Raw genomic sequence first — 16,927 nt, forward strand, 5'->3', positions numbered from 1 at the left:
TGTTCCGTATAGATTTAATTTCATCCATGGTAATAGGCTTAAACTTCAGGATCCCTTAGTCCATGAGGACAGTTTCAACGTCACGTTTAAAGCATGAATATCCAGGAGCAGGTCATGGCAAAAAGAAGGGATGGGGTGGAGTGTGGGTTAGGGAGCGGGCGGGAGAAATTAAAATAAAAAAATAAAAAAGCACGTACCTAAACACAGCACGCCGCTCCGCTCCTCTGTGTCCGTTGCTGCAGGCACAGGCTCCCAGCCTGCGGCCAACCCTGATGCTGCTCAGCAGCATCAGGATTGGCTGGGCGCTCCCAGGCAGACTTGGAGCCTGTGCAGGCTCTCTCCAGCCCAGCAACACCGTGCCCGGCTGAAGAGACCCTACTGCGCCTGTGTGTTTGGCCTGCCTGAGAAGGCCGGCCAAACACACATGTGCTCTGCTCGGCACCCCGTGGTCTGCCCATTTAAAAGAAAATTATAATAAACAAAGTTCATTATAGTGTTCTTTTAAAGGTTTTGCAGCTGCCCCTGCTGGCAAGGATCCGCCCCTGTGAATATCTAAGGAGTCAGTAAATTGTAGAGTGGTGCATTGTCACACATTTTCAGTATTAGAGTCCCAGGATGCAATCTTTCAAACAAGGTAGGCTTCTCAATGCATCCTTCCCGAGATTGCCTTAATATGTAAAAAAAGAAAATCCTGTTTTGATTTGCCGTTCCATTTTTTCAAACTTTGAGATGCATTATTTGGCCCTGACAGTGGTTCCTCTTCAGCGTGTTCAACAATTGTCGTAACCCTATAATAATCCACTGTGAGAAGCAGGACCTTGGCCCAACTCAAAGTGGCAGGCTAACCCGGGCTCCCCACAGTCTTTGGCCGTGGGTGCAGGGGCAGGTCAATCATTGATAGAATTCACAAATCCGAGGCAAGTTTCGTGCTTTGAAGCCTGCCCCAGATTCACAATTTCCAATACCTAACATGGCAGTTGGGGGTCCGTGGTTCCTACCTTGGTACCTAGGACCTCAGCTGCCATTTTAGGTGTCCAGGATTCATGAGTAATAAGGGATTAACGAAGTCTTTTACTTTTTAACTGTTAAAAAAAACTGAAAAATGTCCCCCCACACTGCAGCCTGTGGATCCGGACGTGCTTAGGCTGGTTCCTCCTATGACCATTTTATGTTTTCTGCAGGACATGGGGACTGTCCCAGGACTTTCTATAATGTCTATCAGATATGTGGTACTAAAGATTTGAAAGAGATAATCAGAGAAAAACCTACCATGGCCAATCTGATTCGTTTTTTGAATTCCCAGGCTGATAAAGAATTTGTGAGCCCTAAATGGCAAAAATATACTAAGTGTTAACCTTTTAAAGGCCGCTTTAAAACTTTCTAAATGCTAATAGGTCTATCGTTCATGCCCTAAGGTAACTGTAACTCACCCCCCGCCATGCACAGTTTTCCCATCAATGATTTTATTGCAAATGTTGCAGTAATATTATCAATGATGTTATATATGCTATCATAGCTGTTATAATATGTGGTGTAATTAGCGGTGCATGGTGAGGGCACAAGTTGTTACTTTAGGGCAAGAGTTATAGTTAGACTTGTCTCAACAAACTATAACTGCTGAATTTCTATGGTTTTGTGTGTATAAAATCTGAATCTACCTGGAACCTTTGTTTTTTTTTTATAGAATTTCTAGTTAAAAAAATATATATATATTTCCTAAATATAATGTCCCTCTAACCTTTGTTTTTTTCAGTGAATTTCAAGTTTAAAGAAAAATGTAAAGTAATAGTTAATCACCATACATTAATCCAACAGGAGATGCATCTATAGTAAGGTCCTGTGACTAACCCCCACGTGCAGCCAACCAAATGCTGTGAATAGGCCTTCGGCCATGTGCGTGGGGGATGGGTTGGCCGCAGGGCCTGGCCTCTGACCAGTCTCTATGCCCAAACCCTTGCATATAGCCAACCCCTTACTGTGGGTCTGTGAGTGTGTGTGGCTGTATGAGTGTGTGACTGGGTGAGTGTGTAAATGGGTGCGTGAGTAGGTCTGCGTGTTGGTGTATTTTTTTAATTGAGTTCTGGATCCACAGATCCACTGCGGATTCATACGGGGGCCACACGGAGCACCACAGTGGATACGCAGATGCTTGTGCACCCCAAAAAACATTTTTGGGTGTCTTTGTGCCCATGAGTCGTCCTTCACAGACTCCTCCACCAGGTCTATGGGGTAAGGCTTCCTCATCCTGATATCCTATTTAATCTTTATTCTTGGCCCCTCACGGGACCGAATGCTGATACACAGAATGGTGGCTGCAATTTTTCTCTAAGGTTGCTGCCAGCCAATCACGGCATTGCTGTTGGGGCATAGATCTGCAGATCTACCGTGGTGGATCTGCGACTCTAGATATACATACATTTTGTCCCTTAAAAACTGCAAACCTACTGAAGAGATTTACACCAAATTACAAAAAGAGATCTTGCTGAACAAAGATCTAGTTTTCTGCCAAATTTGGAGTAATTCCACCCAGTGGTTCGGGCTGTAGTCATGTAGTCATGTTTGCAATCCCTATAGGAAATTGCATGGGGAAAATGCATTTCGGACCCCCTTTTTCTCGGACCCCACATGACGAATCACCCTGAAACTGTCTAGACAGCAGCTGAATTGACTAGTATGTCAGTTTTGAAAATTTCACAAAGATTTGTCAAACAGCGCCAACGTTATTAGTTAAAACAAAAAAAAAAATATTTTCCTATGGAAACTAGATTCTAACTATAACTACAGATTGCTGGTAATTATCTGTATGTATATATATATATATATATATATATATATCTATATCTATCTATCTATCTATCTATCTATCTATAATCTATATATAGATAGATAGATACTCTACTGGCAGTCGCAAGTAGGTAGTTTTAGTTAGGACCTAGTTTCCATAGGAAAGGCATGTTTTTGTTTTGCTAATAACTTTGACCCCGTTTGACTACTCTTCAAAGAAAGTTTTAAAACTAGTACAACAGTCAGTTCAGCTGATATATTGAAAGTTTCAGGGTGATTCATCAAGTGGGGAGCTGAGAAAAAGGGGGGTTCCCAAAACACACTTTCCCCATGCATTTTCCCTTAGTGTCTTTAGACACGACTACAGCCCAAACCGCTGAACAGAATTATACCAAATTTGGCGGGTAGCTAGAGCTTGGTGCGCAGATCTTGCTTTCTGTTATTTGGTGTAGCTTTGTTTAGTAGTTTTGAAGTTATTAAAAGAAAAACAAATATAGCTATCTGGGCTGAGCCTGAGCACAGATCATGGTGCGATCTGATTAGCTGTCAGCACTTCAACCACAAAGTGCTGACATACATGTGTGGACCAATATACATGACAGCACCCCACTAAAATGCATTATACTGAAGGGCAGGTTTTGTGGGTCACAAAAGAAGAGAACATATAAGGGGTGATAACAGACTTTAGTAACAATATAAATCTTTTGTTGATGGTACCATACTAATTTTAGGAATTGTGGTGGGTTCTAAGGTGATTTTGCCCTGCGAAAAAAAAGCCTTTCGCTGGGATTTCATGAATAATGTTTGATAAGAAACTGTTTTCTCATGAATTTCCCATTGAGGTTATGGAAGGTGCTCCAGAAGCTAAAAAGAGAGCATATTTTCTGTAAATTCACAATATGTTTCTGAGTCATATCAGAATGAAGTCTGATATTCTCAGAAACATGTACTTCAAACAGGAGCAGCCTGATTACGTTGAGTTTTACTGCAGCCTACCAGAGTGTTCTAAAGAACAACTATAGCCCTGACAGTCTTAAATATGACAAACGCCTGGCACACCTGAAGCCATCTTGATGGAACCAAACTGGTAAAACCTAAAATATTTAATTAGGAAAGAAACAAAATGAAGGTGTTCATTTTGTCATGGAAATTATGGTTAGTGATGTAGAAAGAAAAATTAGGGCATGTTTTATGTGAAGTCTCAGATATCTTCCTCTTCTATTTAATTAAAACATTCTGACATGCAGACTGAAACATGCACTTTCAACAACTGCAGCAAACTGCCAGTTAACTCCCTAGTGATCAGCAGCTTCTCTAAAGGTTTCTAATGAGCAACTAGAGTGCTAACATTCTAAAGCTCAAGTGTGGCACGTCTGAACGCCATATTGCTAGAATTGTAATGGAAAACTGAAAGCATTTCTTACTTAGGATACTGTAGTAAATGAGGGAATTAGGGAGCTTCATAACAAATACCTCTCCCAAGAGGTCCACCAGAGAAAAAAAGAGCACAAATGTAGCACAAATATTACCCAAATGTAGCCCAAGTATAGCACAATGACAGAAGTGTGCAAAACACTTAATCTTAATTTTTTTTTTTTTTTTTGCAGTTTTATACAGTGGAGACTTGACCCAAAGATATTGGGAGTGTTTTGCATAAGCATCAGTTAGATTACACAAGGACACATTCATTTTGGTATTAGGCATAGGGAGCTTGAGTGATTTGCCCAAAAAAAAGCATATTGAGCTGACGCAGAAACTCAAACCTGGTTACCCAGTTGCAAAGTCTGCAGCATTGGCCATAACACCACATCCTCTCTCCCAAGTGTAAAAAATAATCAGGTGATTAACTGGATTAAAAAAAAAAACAGTGACAGCAAATCATTTCAAAGTGCTCTGTCGCTATTTGGGAACTCAGAAAATATGTCCTGTTTTTAATTTTTTACAGCACTAACCATAATTTCTATGGGAATAACATCCTCTAATTTTTATAATTTCTAAAGGAAATGCTTTAGTTATTATAGTTCTGGTTACATCAAGATGACGGCAGGGGTGTCACACTTTTTAAAAATAATTATGGAATGTTAGCAATCTAGTTGTCCATTAAAATACTGTGGGGAGGAAGAAGTCAGGGGCACAGACTCAGATAAATGTGGGCAGGGTGAAGAGTCAACAAACGGATGACGCTGGGCAGGCATGAGGGGCAGTGGCAGAACAATGGACCATGAAGGGCAGGGGAAAATGTGCAGGGGCAACAAACCAACCATGCAGGACAGGCAAGAGAGGCTGTGGCAATATAACCGACCATTGAGGGCAGAAGGAAGAGGCAGTGGCAGTACAGCCATACATGCCTACAGACCCAATTCAGGCAGGTGACTACCAATGTTTTACACCCAAAGGGGCTTCATTTTATTTGCTTTCTGCCTAAAGTATCCTATTTTACAGTGTGAATCAATGGGGAAAATCAATTCTCCAGGTTTATTTTTAAAAATCTCCATTTTACGAAGTTCAAAGTGTTGGCAAATGTGGCACATTGGACCATGGAGGGAACGAGGAATGGGGTAGGGACATGGAGTCAGCTAACACATGGCCGGAGGGAGATGGCCAGGCACACCAAATGGACCTTACAGGGCAATTGTCAGGGGTTGCAGGAGCACAAGACACCACACAGGGCAAGCAGGTTGGCAGTGCACCACAACGGACCATGGAAAACAATAGGAGGAGGACAGTGTCATGCACATGGACAAAAGAGAGCAGAGGGGAAAGAGGCAAGGACAACAAGCTGATCATACTGGACAGACAGGAGGGAACGTTGCAGCATAACGGTTCATGAAGGGCGGAGGGGAGGAGGCAGTGGCAGCACATTGGACCATGTAGAGTAGGAGGGAGGGGGCTGGTGCATGGACTCAGACAACAGAGGATAGTGAGGTGGCAGCAAGTTCAGAGCAGGCAGGAAGGGCAGAGGCAGAACAATTGCCACATGGGGCTGTAATAAGGGAGCAGGGGCCTGGACTCAAACAATGGATGTCAAGGAGGGGAGGGGGGTAGGAGCAGCAAGCTTGGGTGGGGGCAGCACAATGCCAGGCCAGGCGATGTGCCCCTCCTCCCCCAACTGTGCATTGCAATGGGTGGGCATCTTACTTAACATTATAAAAACCCTAGAAATTCACTGGAAAAAAACAGAGATTACAGACCATAATAGTTAGTAAACAAAATTAAAAAACACACCTTAGAAATTCAGTGAGAAAAACAAAGGTTACAGGGACGTTATAATAAGGTTCAGATTTTATGCACACTAAATCATAGAAATTTAGCTGTTATAGCTAGAGTTATTTAAAAAAACTATAACTCATGCCCTAAGATAACTATAACTTGCGCCCTCGCCATGCACTGCTAATTACCCCAGATATTGCATCAATCATGACATCTTCCATGACATCATTGATAATATAATTAACATTTGCATTAAAAATATTCATGAGAAAGCTGTGCATGACAAGGGTGCGAGTTGTTTGTGATTGGATGGGGGCAGAAAATTTCAGATTGAAGTGGGGCAAATTGGAGTGGGACAGACAACTGGATTGCAGTAGGGCAGATTGGAATGGGGTGGTTTGGAGTGGGACAAATTGTTTTGGATCGGAGTGTGGCAGACCAGAGCAAGGCTGACTGTTTTGGATTGGAGTCGGGCAGAATGGCGTGGGGTGAATTTGAGTGGGACCGACTGGATTGGACTGGGGAAGATTGGAGTGAGGTGGATTGTGTGAGGGAAAATGTTTTGGACTAAAGTGGGGCAGATTGGAATGAGGTGGATTGAAGTGGTACAGATTGTTTTGGACTGGAGTCCAGCAGAATGCAGTGGGACAGATTGTTTTGAGCTGGGTAGACTAGAGTGAGACATATTGTTTTGGACTGGAGTGGAGCAGATTGTTTTAGATTGGAGTAGGGCAGATTGTTTTTGGTTGGAGTGCAGAAGATTGCAGTGGGGCAGATTGGTTTGGACTGGGCAGATTGGAGTGAGCAGATGGACTGGAGTCAGGAAAATTGTTTTGGACTGGAGTATGGGGCTAGTTGGAGTGGAGGAGATGGGAGTGGGGCATATTGTTTTGGATTGGAGTGGGGCAGATTATTTCAGATTGGAGTGAGCCAGATTGTTTTGGATTGAAGTGGGGCAAACTGAAGTGGGGCAGATTAGATTGGGTTTGGAAGATTGAAGTGGGGTGAGATGGAGTGAATTGGATTGGGGTGGGGTGGATTTGTGTGGGCTGTAGTGCGGTGGATTGGGGTGTACTGCACATTTATGTGTTAAAGCATAATTTGGAAAATGTCACTTACCCAGTGTACATCTGTTTGTGGCATGTTCCGCTGCAGATTTACATGCTTTGCACTGTTCCTGCCATCTAGTGTTGGGCTCGGAGTGTTACAAGTTGTTTTTCTTCGAAGAAGTCTTTTCGAGTCACGGGACCGAGTGACTCCTCCCTTTCGGCTCCATTGCGCATGGGCATCGACTCCATCTTAGATTGTTTTGTCGCACAGGGTGAGGTAGGAGTGGTAGAATGAGAACAGTAAAGATGTCCATGCAATGGAATAGATATGTATGCACATAGTTTGTGCTAAAGGAATGTCTACAGTATTTACATATATATACAATTTCTAACTGCAACTTAAATGGCTACAGGCTCCCAGGAAGGTGGGAGGGCGCATGTGAATCTGCAGCGGAACATGCCACGAACAGATGTACACTGGGTAAGTGACATTTTCTGTTCAATGGCGTGTGTAGCTGCAGATACACATGCTGAGCATAGACTACAAAGCGTGTAACCACTTGAGCACTCCTTTTCTCTACAAAGAGACTTTGTCGTCATGACTTCTGTATTCTACTAAACAAAAGCCCTTGGTAGTGCACACCATTTACACACAGCCACGCTTCGCTTTGTTTGATATTGTATATAGACTACAAAGCATTAATCCTCCCAAAAGCGGTGGTCAGCCTGTAGGAGTTGAAGTTGTTTGAAATAATGTTCTTAGTACAGCCTGTCCTACTGTGGCTTGGTGTGTTGCTAACACATCTACACAGTAGTGTTTGGTAAACGTTGGACCAGGTGGCTGCCTTACAAATCTCGGTCATTGGTATGTTTCCTAGTAAGGCCATTGTTGCTCCTTTCTTTCTAGTGGAGTGTGCCTTTGGTGTAATGAGTAGGTCTCTTTTAGCTTTTAGGTAACAAGTTTGTATGCATTTGACTATCCATCTGGCTGTGCCCTGTTTGGATATAGGATTACCAGCATGGGTTTTTTGGAAAGCGACGAACAATTGTTTAGTTTTATGAAATGGTTTTGTTCTGTCTATATAGTACATTAGAGCTCTTTTAATGTCTAATGTATGCAGTGCTCTTTCTGCTACTGAGTCTGGCTGCAGGAAGAAGACTGGGGGGGTCTACAGTTTGGTTTAAATGAAACGGTGAAATGACTTTTGGCAGAAATTTTGGATTTGTGCGGAGAACTATTTTGTGTTTGTGTACTTGTATAAAGGGTTCCTCAATAGTAAATGCTTGTATTTCACTAACTCTTCGTAGTGAAGTTATAGCTACTAGAAATGTCACCTTCCAGGTTAAGAATTGGATTTGGCAAGAATGCATGGGTTCAAAGGGTGGACCCATGAGTCGTGTAAGTACAATATTAAGATCCCACGAGGGTACTAGTGGGATTCTTGGAGGTATGATCCTTTTTAGTCCTTCCATAAAGGCTTTAATGACTGGTATTCTAATAGTGATTTTGTGTGTTTAATCTGCAAGTAAGCAGAGATAGCAGTGAGATGTATTTTGATGGAAGAAAAGCGAGATTTGCTTTTTGTATGTGTAATAAATAATCTACAATGTCTTGTATGGAGGCATCTAACGGTGTGATGTGTTTTGCTTGCCAGTAGAAAACAAACCTTTTCCATTTATTAGTATAGCAATGCCTGGTGGTAGGATTCCTTGCCTGTTTAATGACTTCCATACACTCATTTGGAAGATTTAGATAGCCAAACTCTAAGACTTCAGAAGCCAAATTGCTATGTTGAGCGTCGGTGGATTTGGGTGCCTGATCTGTTGTTTGTGTTCTGTTAACAGGTCTGGTCTGTTTGGAAGTTTGATGTGAGGTACTACAGAGAGGTCCAACAGTGTGGTGTACCACGGTTGGCGTGCCCACTTTAGTGCTATGAGTATTAGTTTGAGTTTGTTTTGACTCAGTTTGTTGACTAGAAAAGGAATGAGTGGGAGAGGGGGAAAAGCGTAAGCAAATATCCCTGACCAATTGATCCATAGAGCATTGCCCTTGGACTGAGGGTGTGGGTACCTGGACGCAAAGATTTGGCCTTTTGCGTTTTGTTTTGTGGCGAACAGATCTATGTCTGGTGTCCCCCACTGGCAAAAGTAATTTTGTAGTATCTGGGGATGTATTTCCCACTCGTGAGTTTGCTGGTGATCTCGACTGAGACTGTCCGCTAATTGATTGTGAATACCTGGAATATATTGCGCTATTAGGCGAATGTTGTTGTGAATTGACCAATGCCAAATTTTTTGTGCTAGGAGGCATAGTTGTGATGAGTGTGTTCCCCCTTGTTTATTTAGGTAGTACATTGTTGTCATATTGTCTGTTTTGACAAGAATGTGTTTGTGAGCTAGAAGAGGATGAAATGCTTTCAGTGCTAGGAAGACTGCTAGCAGCTCTAAGTGATTTATGTGTAGTTGTTTCTGATGACTGTCCCATTGTCCTTGTATATTGTGATTGTTGAGGTGTGCTCCCGACCCCATCATTGATGCATCTGTTGTGAGAATGGCGTGAGGCACAAGGTCTTGAAAAGGCTGCCCTTTGTTTAAATTTACTGGGTTCCACCATTGAAGCGAATAGTGTGTTTGGCGGTCTATCAACACTAGATCTTGGAGTTGACCCTGTGCCTGCGTCCATTGTTTTGCAAGGCACTGCTGTAAGGGCCGCAAGCGTAGCCACACGTTTGGGACAATTTGCGATGCATGATGCCATCATGCCTAGGAGTTTCATTACAAATCTGACTGTGTAGTGCTGATCTGGTTGTATTTTTGGTACCATGGTGTGGAATGATTGTACCCTTTGTGGGCTTGGACTGGCAATCGCTTTTTGAGTGTTGAGTATTGCTCCCAAGTATTGTTGAACTTGGGCTGGTTGCAAGTGTGATTTTTGGTAATTTATTGAAAACCCTAGTGTGTGTAGGGTATCTATAACATAACATGTGTGATGTTGACACTGCTGTTGAGTGTTGGCTTTTATTAGCCAATCGTCGAGATATGGAAATACGTGCATGTGTTGTCTCCTTATATGGGCTGCTACTCCTGTGAGGCATTTTGTAAATACTCTGGGGGCTGTTGTTATCCCGAAGGGTAATACTTTGAATTGGTAATGCTTTCTTTGTATGACAAACCTGAGGTATTTTCTGTGAGATGGATGGATGGGTATATGAAAATAAGCATCTTTTAAATCCAGTGTTGACATGTATTCTCCCTGTTTTAGTAAGGGGACTACATCTTGTAGTGTCACCATGTGGAAGTGTTCTGATTTGATGCATAGGTTGAGAGTCTTGAGATCTAAAATTGGTCTTAGTGTTTTTTCCTTTTTGGGAATAAGGAAATATAGGGAATAAACCCCTGTTCCTTTTTGTTGGTGAGGTACTAGTTCTATGGCTTGTTTTGTGCCTTCACCTCTGTTTGTAACATTTCAAAATGTTGCGCCAACAGTTCGTGCGCTCTTGGGGGAATATCTGGAGGAAAATGTGTGAATTCTATACAGTAACCATGCTGGATAATTGATAGGTCCCATGTGTCCGTGGTTATGTCTGGCCAATGTTTGTGGTAAAATCTCAGTCTTCCTCCCACAGGTGATGTGTGGCCTGCTTAATGGGCTGAAATTTCCCCCTTGACCTTGGGAATTGTCCCATGAAGGACCCGTGAAACCCCCCTCTCTGATATTGTGACTGGCAGGTGGGTTTTGTTTGAGAGGTGGATGCTTCTGAAGGCTGTTGTCTGAAACTTCACCTATATTGCGGTTTCCTGAATGTCCATCTATATTGGGACGAGTAGAGCGGGCCCATGCATTTTGCTGTATGAGTGTCCTTCTTCATTTTCTTGATGGCTGTGTCCACTTGTGGTCCAACCAGTTGTTGTTGATTGAATGGCATGTTAAGTACCGCCTGTTGTATCTCTGGTTTGAACCCTGAGGATCTTAGCCAAGCATGTCATCTAATCGTGACTGCAGTGTTCACTGTTCTTGTGCAGTGTCAGCAGAATCTAATGCCGAACGTATCTGATTGTTCGATATTGCTTGTCCCTCCTCTACCACTTGCTGAGCCCGTTTCTGGTATTCCTTGGGGAGATGTTGGATGATATCACTTATCGCGTCCCAATGAGCTCGGTCATATCGTGCGAGGAGGGCTTGAGAGTTTGCTATGTGCCACTGATTGGCAGCTTGTGACGCTACTCTTTTTCCTGCCGCATCGAACTTTCTACTCTCTTTATCTGGAGGTGGTGCATCTCCAGATGACTGCGAGTTGGCTCTCTTTCTCGCAGCTCCAACCACTACAGAGTCTGGGGGCAGCTGCTGTGTAATGAACACCGGGTCTGACGATGGTGGCTTGTATTTCTTTTCGACCCGTGGTGTAATGGCTCTTCCTTTCACGGGCTCCTGGAAGACTTGTTGGGCATGTTTAAGCATGCCTGGGAGCATAGGCAGACTTTGGTAGGAAGCATGCTTGGAGGCCAAGGTATTAAAGAGAAAATCGTCCTCCAATTGCTCTGAGTGCATGCTTACATTATGGAATGCAGCAGCCCTAGCCAAGACTTGGGTGTATGAGGTGCTATCCTCGGGTGGAGAGGGTTTCGATGAGTTGCATTCAGGACTATTGTCTGACACAGGGGGATCGTAGAGGTCCCAGGGGTCTGCATCCTCTTGCGACTGCACAGTGTGTGTGGGTGACTGTGCAGTGGGCGTGGCAAGCGGTGACACTGTTCTTTGTGGTGAATGTGGAGGAGAATGTTCTGGTGAAAAATGGCGAAATGGCGATTTTTCCCTGGGCACTTTAGCCTTTGGCTGTTCAGTCTCTGATCGTCCCAGGAAAGCCAGTTTCCTTTTTAATTTGAGAGGAGGTGCAGTTTGGATCTTCCCAGTATCCTTATGGATCTGTATCCTTGTCTGTGTTTCATTGAACTTCTCCATTTGAAGTTCCTCCTCAAATCTGTGTCTCTATTTTAGTTGCTTAGAGAGTCCATGTTCCTCGGTGTATGAGGCTCTTTTCGGCTCCGAGGCCATTTTTTTCTGCACCGAAATGCCCATGCTGATGGTCGGCCTCGGCTCCGAAAGACTTTTTCGAGGCTTAGTCGACTCGACAAGTCGATGTTGAGTTTTTTCGATGACGGGTTCTCGGCTCGAGTCTGAAGACTTTGACATGCTTTGGGCCTTTTTCGGTGCCGAAGGTATTGCTTGGTCACCGCTTTGTTTTTTATGGGTCGAGCCATGGCCTTCAGGCAGTGGCAGCCCCGAGGCCTTATGCTATTTAGGCTGACTGTGGGCTTGGGTTGGGGCAGGCGTACTCACGTGTTGGCCTGCCGTAGGTGGTCGGTCGGAGTCGTCCGAGTCCAAACCTTGGATGGAGATAGCCATCTCCTCTTCTTCGATGTCGAGGTGCTCTGAACTTTTTGATGCCATTTGCATCCGCCTCGCCCTCCGATCCCTCAAGGTCTTTGATCAAAAGGACTTGCAGGCCTCGAAAGTATCTTCCCTGTGCTCCGGTGACAATCACAGATTACAGACCCGATGTTGGTCTGTATAGGGATACTTGGCGTGGCACTGTGGGCAGAAATGGAAAGGGGTCCGGTCCATTAGGCTTCGACGTCTTCTGTGGTCAGGCCGACCAGGCCCTGGCTGGGCGCGGAAGCCCAGTAAGGCCCCCGAAGCTGTGTCTCGTCGATGTTGAGGTGTCGATGCAAGATGTTTCCCGATCGCAAACAATACCGATGCTTTTCGGCAAATTTTAGTCTTTTTCCGATTCGAATAACGGAGCGAAGAGGAACACGTCCGAACCCGATGGCGGAAAGAAAACCATCTAAGATGGAGTCGATGCCCATGCGCAATGGAGCAGAAAGGGAGGAGTCACTCGGTCCCGTGACTCGAAAAGACTTCTTCGAAGAAAAACAACTTGTAACACTCCGAGCCCAACACTAGATGGCAGGAACAGTGCACAGCATGTGTATCTGCAGCTACACATGCCATTGAACCAGAAAAAATACATAATAAAGAAACAATGTTGCTTTGCAATACTTTGAACAAGATATCTTTTGAGAACAGCGCCTATGAGCAAAAACAAAAGAAAACACAAGTGCAAAGTGAGAAAAGACGACTTGGCAAAATAAAAGAAAGTTAGCTATAAAAAGATACAACTTTGCAATTTTGTTTTTGACATTCATGCGCCTTCCATTTGCAGGGCACAAAAAAATAACAAAATAGTACCTCAATCATGTCAGGAGCCGGAACCAGCACTGAGTAAGTTGAATCAATCAGTGCTTGGTACATGCTCCACACGGAGGAATGCAAATGATGCCAGGCCTGCAGTGATGAACTACAAGGCTGTAAAGCAGAGTGCCATGCAAGCCAACATATTGTACTCCACAGGTGTGCTCCAAGCCCTTTACTGTACACAACAGAGCCTCACAAGCGAGATACATGCGGTAGCGCATGCACTCGTAGGTTTGACCCTAAAAAAAGCACTTTTTCTGGACCAAGATCTTGCTTTCTGCAAAATTTGGAGAAATTCCCTTCAGCAGTTTTTTTGCAGTATCATTGTTTAATTTTCCTATGGAAATATGAATGAGGACTATGTGAGATTTACAAAGTTTTTTAACCTTAATTTTTCAAAACCTACTGCAGAGATTGACACCAAATCACAAAAATCATGGAGGCATGGCCAACTGACGATGATAGCTGGCGCATCTTTCTAGAGCTTCCTATGGGTGCTCGGAATCCTGCTACACTCCGGCACCATCTGTGCCACACAATGGGATAGGGAGTTGCTGCTGTGAGAAGACTCTCTTTCTACGCCACATTGTTTATTGAAAAATGGCTCCAGGCTTAGGCATCCCCACAGGGCCTTTAAGCCTTATTGACTGTGGAGAGGGTGCACAGTGTAGCAACTTACCATCAAGCCTCCCCCGGTGTGCCTTCACAGCCTATCGTTGCCCGCATACTCAATTTCAGAAATTGTGACCTTGTACTGCAGAAGGCCAGAGTGAATGCACCAATAGTTGTGAACAGCTCCAGTGTTTCCCTCCTTTCGTATTACACATTGCTGATGCAGCGCTGGCAGGCATCCTTTCTGGCCACCAGAAAACAAGGGTCTCATGTGTTCACTGATGTTCCCAGCCTAGCTGAAAGTCATTCTCAACCGACACACACTGTTCTTTGACACCCGAGACTGTATGGGACTAGATGGAACAACATTATCCTATGGCACATCGCCCTCCTCCATCGGATCAACCATCTCAAGAGGCACGGAAGCTGTCCCGAAGGCACTGACGTGACATCCACAGCACGACAACTTTGAGAGTGGCCCTTCCATTAAGTCACAAAAACTGCTGCCTCGCTCCAGTTCTTTGACAAGTGCCGATAATGACTCAGATTCCAATGTTAGCATGAGACTTTTTTCTTCAGTGACACCGCAAACGGCGGACAATGTGATATGACTTGCTGTTGCCTTACTTGTAGTCTTGCTGTGCCAGCAGGTTTGGTGTTTATCTCCTGTTGCACCCTGGGATGGGTCTTGTCCTGGGGGGTGCCCTCTCCACAGACCAAATAGCCTGTTAGTGAGTTGTGGCTACTTCACTTCCCACTTCTCCCTTTGGCACAATCAGATTAGTTTCTTTATTTCACCATCATCCTTTTTCTACACTCTAGTGTTCCCTGGTAGTGTGCCATATTTGTGACCCACAGTTCTTCTATTTCTCCTCTCCCTTCCCTCCTTTTGTTTCACCTCAGAGGGTATTTGGATGGGAGTGGATATTTCTTACTCCTCTGCTACCTTCCTCCCACAGGCATAATTTCCATTATTTATGCATACTTATCCATCCCATTGTATCTCCCCATTGAGGTTTCCTGAGACACCCTTGATAGGAAACCATCATTTTGTAGTTTCCAAAGGTTTCTGTCTCCCTTCCAAGCCTTGCTGGACTGCCCCCAAAGTGGTTGGAAATGTTTCTACCCTGTCATGGTTTTTCAGTTATGATCAAACAATCATTTTTTGTTGGATCTAGTATTGGGGAATAGTTTTTGTTCCTTCTGCCAATGTTGATGCCCCTTGGTCTCATATTGTTTGATGTGTGTAGTGTGTAGGGGGTGTTATGATGCAATTCTTATTGCATTGTTGAATATCAACTGCCATACAACGTTATAAAATGTTGACCTGGAAGGCACACATAGGGGGTCATTCTGACCCCGGCGGGCGGCGGAGGGAACCGCCAGAATACCGCTGCGCGGTCAAAAGACCGCCGCGGGTATTCTGGGTTTCCCACTGGGCTGGCGGGCAACCGCCAAAAGGCCGCCCGCCAGCCCAGTGGGAAACACCCCTCCATTCGGAGTCGGCGGAGTGGAGGATGAGCGACGGGTGCAGTAGCACCCGTCGCGAATTTCAGTGTCTGCTAAGCAGACACTGAAATTCAGGGTGGGGCCCTCTTACGGGGACCCCTGCAGTGCCCATGCCATTAGCATGGGCCCTGCAGGGGCCCCCAGGGGCCCCATGACACCCCATACCGCCATCCTGTTCCTGGCGGCCGAAGCCGCCAGGAACAGGATGGCGGTATGGGGGTCAGAATCCCCATGGCGGCGCAGCAAGCTGCGCCGCCATGGAGGATTCTACAGGGCAGCGGAAAACCGGCGGGAGACCGCAGGTTTTCCCTTTCTGGCCGCGGCTGAACCGCCGCGGTCAGAATACCCTGGGGAGCACCGCAAGCCTGTTGGCGGTGCTCGGTCGGAATGACCCCCATAGTCTTTTGACAAGAAATACATCTTTCCACCTCAGAGGCTCTTAAACTTGAGACAAGGTGGAGAGGCCAGTTATTTGCCATAACATATTTGGGATTTGTCCGTGGTGCAGCGATATGGTTGAGTGCTGGAGCGCCATTTGCACCTACAGACACCAGGGTCCTTGTTCCCTAACATGGACCAAAATGTTTTCCAGCACACCTCTCCACTGTACTGGCCGATTGGTCACACCTCCCATGGCTAATTGTTAGGGACTTTAATCAGGTCCTGGGTGTGTTTCTGAGCTGTTCACACACTCCCCTCCTGAGTGCCAACTCAGTTATACAAGCTATAGCCCTGAGTAATCGTGATAGACTGCGACTATCCAACAATGTAGGACTGAGGGAATATTCCTTTTACTCCTCCCTCCACAAATTGGATGCTAGCTTGGATTGTATCTTATGCCCTATGGCACTGCAGTGGTGGCTGCAAATGCCACCTTTTTAGTTAGAACTCTGTTGGATCACAATTCCCTCGAGTTGCAACATAGCGCTTACAAAAGCTACTTGTAGAGGACATTGTTTTTAAGGACTCTTCCATGAGTACTATGCTGAGCTTTATAGTTTTAACTCTCGACTTCAAGTAGTACATATACTTCCTTCTGCGATCTGAGATTGCCACAGGTGTCAACTCTCCATAGGGAGCAGGTGGGAGTCCCCCTGACACAAGGTGAGATGCGCAATGCCCTCCGGGTGGTTTACCCATCAAATATTAAGTCATTTCCCAATTGGTTCCTCAACTGGAACATCTATATAACGCCTGCCTTGAGGTAGGCACACTACCATCTACTAAGTATCAAGCCTTGGTCACATTCCTCCTTAAGACATGCCACAATTCAGAAGATCTGTCCTTTTATAAACCTTAATCCCTTTTTACCACAGAGTATAAAAGTATTGGGGAGGCTGCTGCTCCCTTTACTCCCTGAATTAATCCATGGAGATCAATGTGGCTTCATGCCATGGGGGACCATGTCCTTAAATATACAATGACTATCAGGTTTTGCAAGTGGCTCAAGAGCATTATCCTTTGCTGGGCTGTCTTTCCCTGGATCTCTAACAGGCATTTGGCACCT

At 44.8% G+C, this 16,927-nt stretch overlaps 1 protein-coding gene across 50 annotated transcripts in view; it reads right to left on the reverse strand.

Annotated features, from left to right (window-relative positions):
- The window catches only part of CELF2 (CUGBP Elav-like family member 2), a 986,198-nt gene that overhangs the window by 19,348 nt on the left and 949,923 nt on the right, over positions 1 to 16,927 (reverse strand). The window lies entirely within an intron of this gene.

This window comes from Pleurodeles waltl, chromosome 4_1, assembly GCF_031143425.1.
Source record: "Pleurodeles waltl isolate 20211129_DDA chromosome 4_1, aPleWal1.hap1.20221129, whole genome shotgun sequence".
Lineage (NCBI taxonomy): Eukaryota > Metazoa > Chordata > Amphibia > Caudata > Salamandridae > Pleurodeles > Pleurodeles waltl.